Source organism: Poecilia latipinna, unplaced genomic scaffold, assembly GCF_001443285.1.
Source record: "Poecilia latipinna isolate Pla-1442-1.1 unplaced genomic scaffold, P_latipinna-1.0 Scaffold3299, whole genome shotgun sequence".
In the NCBI taxonomy this organism is placed as follows: domain Eukaryota; kingdom Metazoa; phylum Chordata; class Actinopteri; order Cyprinodontiformes; family Poeciliidae; genus Poecilia; species Poecilia latipinna.
In genome coordinates this window covers 60,903-63,909 of record NW_015115915.1, presented here as the reverse complement: position 1 = coordinate 63,909, position 3,007 = coordinate 60,903, and positions in this window count along the sequence as shown.

The window sequence follows — 3,007 nt, the reverse complement described above, 5'->3', positions numbered from 1 at the left end:
AATAAAATACAATTAAAAAACAAAGGAAAACAAATATTCATAGATGAGGATGGCTTTTCACACACTAGGAACCAAAAATGAAAGCAAAATAAAACAGAAATAATATATAACAGACATGTCAATTCAAAGAAAATTAGTTTTGAGAAGGTTCATAAAGAAAAATAAAATAAATAAATAAAATTAACTCTGCTACATACTCCCCCCTGAACTTCTCAAAACCGTCCCAACATTAATCAAGACTGGACACAATGACATTCTTGCCATCTGACAGACAGTGACCACATACACCTGAGCAACATCTTCCTCTAAAAAAGGAAAAGCAACATTGGAAAGTTGGCCAGACTCAACAATGCCTGCTTGCTAAAAGATTGTGCCGTAAACACAACCTCACAGTCAGTGGCTGTTACTCTCCCATACATTTTAACTAATGGGCACTGACTTATTTACAGAGGTGTAATACTACCATACTCTATTCACAAACAAAAGTTGATTACTCTTACAAAAATAAACTCTTTGCAAATTCAGAGACTGCATTACGTGTCTGTGTGTTCCTTTGTGCCATGTTTTGTATCAGTCTGTTAACTGGTTTGATTATCCTGCCAGCCCTGGATCTGACAAGACTTACAGCAGCACCAGTTGTTGGAGTTGTTGGCCTACCAGGACTTATAACAACTGCTTCTTCGTCAGTTTCTGGCTGTTTATGTGGCGACTCTGGGCACTTAGCAGTGTCGCTTTCGATCTCTCCAAGACTCTCAGCATCACTTGCTTCTGTTTGAAGATTCCTGACACAACTTTCAGCATCCTGGAGGTCTTCAGGGTTTGAGGTGGTATTGGCCACCCAGTCAGCAGTGCGGTCCAATCCATTACTCTCTGAATACACAACTGAGACATCCTGGTCACCACCGTTAACAGTACTTGGATCTGGTGTGATGTCAGAGGAAAACACCGACTCTTGCTCTTTGTCCAACTCAAGTGGCAGGAAGTTTGCTGACAGGAGTAAGTTGCGATGAACTACTTTCTCTTGTCCAGTTGCTGCGTCTTTGATGCAGTAAGTATGGCATCTGGGATCATGAGACACAACAATGCAGATGTTAAAAGACCACTTGTCTGCAAGCTTCCTATGGCCACGTTCCTCTTTATTAGCCAAGAGCACTTGATCCCCTTCAGCTATGTCCGTGCCCCTTGTTTTTAGATTGTACAACTGAGCCTGACGTTGCTGGCTGGAGTAGGCATTAGCCTGAGCAGCAGCTAGAAAAGAGTCAGATAGGACCTTAAAGAGGCTTACTCTTTAAGGTCCTATCTGACTCTTTTCGTGTAGCTGTGGTAATCCGTGACTTCATTATCCCTTTCCACATTGTGAAACATGACATCGACTGGGAGGCGAGGAATCCGGCCAAACATCAAATAGAAAGGCGCATAACCAGTTGACTCATGGGCAGTGCAATTGTAAGCAAAAGTCAATGTTTGTAACATCTGTGGTCACATGCACTTATCACGGGGTGGCAAGGCTCTGATCATATTACCAAGGGTTCTGTTAAACCTCTCGTTCTGGCCGATGCCCATCGGGTGATATGGAGTGGTCCTTGACTTTTTTACCCCTGCCACTTGCAGCAGCTCTTGAATCAACTGACTCTCAAAGTTTGCCCCCTGATCCGAATGGATTCTTTGAGGGAAGCCATAAATACAGAAGTATCTGTCCCATAGCTTGCGGGCCACTTATTTGGCAGTTTGATCAGGGCACTGAAAAGCGTGGGCCATCTTGGTAAAATGGTCAGTTACCACCAACACATCTACGGTCCGACCCCTTGCATCTTCTGCAGACCAGAAGTCGAGGCACACCAACTCCAGAGGGCTTATTGTTTTTATGCTCTCTAGGGGAGCTCGACCCTCGGGTTCAGGGGTTTTGCTCACAACACAACGTTTGCAGCATTTGACATACTCACGGACACTGTGCTCCATACTAAGCCAAAAGAATCGTTGCCTGGCCAGGTGTAATGTCCAGTGTTGGCCTTGATGTCCAGCCTGATTGTGGACGCCATGAAGTGCTCGGTCTATCAGAGAGAAGTGGGTTACAAACTGGTGTCGTTTCTTGCCAGTACTTAGATCTTTACACACCCTATATAGAATGTTGTCACGCATCCTTAGCTTCTCCCACTGTTTCAAGAGCTTCAAAGCTTTTGGCAGCAAGCTAGAATTTTCTCTCCTGGATGGCCGCCTGCCTCGCATGACGAACGGGATGACCTGAGATAGTACAGGGTCATTTTGTTGTGCCTCCTGGAGAGCCTGAAGGGAGAGCATAAGTAGAGGCACCGAACCAGTCGGCACCAGCCCCTCTACGTCTTGAGCCAGCCAAGTCAACACCCTTTGCTCGTGACTGAGGTCCCACTTTGCATGTCCCAGCAGAACTGCAGTTCTGCAGTTCTGCTGGGTTCTTCACTCAGCGACTCAGCGGTTCTTCACTCAGCGACTGATGTTCTGGGCGTTGGAGAGACTGGAGGTATTCATCCCCTTGATGGTCGGTACTGACCCGAAAGACCTCCTGAACTGCATCTTGCCTCACTTGTTGTGACTACTCCAATAAAGCATCATAGGACTCAGTCACCAGCCTTTGGGAGACTTTGTTCTTGATGAATGGTTGTCTGCTCAAAGCGTCAGCGACTACATTTTTACTTCCAGGTATGTATTTGATGCTGAAGCTGTAAGGGGACAACTTCGCCACCCATCTTTGCTCACATGCGTCAAGTTTAGGTTTAGTGAGGATATACGTTAAGGGGTTGTTATCTGTCCAAACGGTGAATGTGTGTCCTTTGAGCCAATGACTAAACTTATCGCAAACCGACCATTTGAGTGCAAGAAACTCTAACCGATGGGCAGGGTATTTGCTCTGGGCATGGGTCAGTGCTTTACTAGCAAAAGCAACTGGTCGGGCTTTGCTCTCCCCTTCCTGAACCTGGGATAATACAGCCCCGAGTCCATCAGTAGAGGCGTCAGTTGAGAGGATGAACGG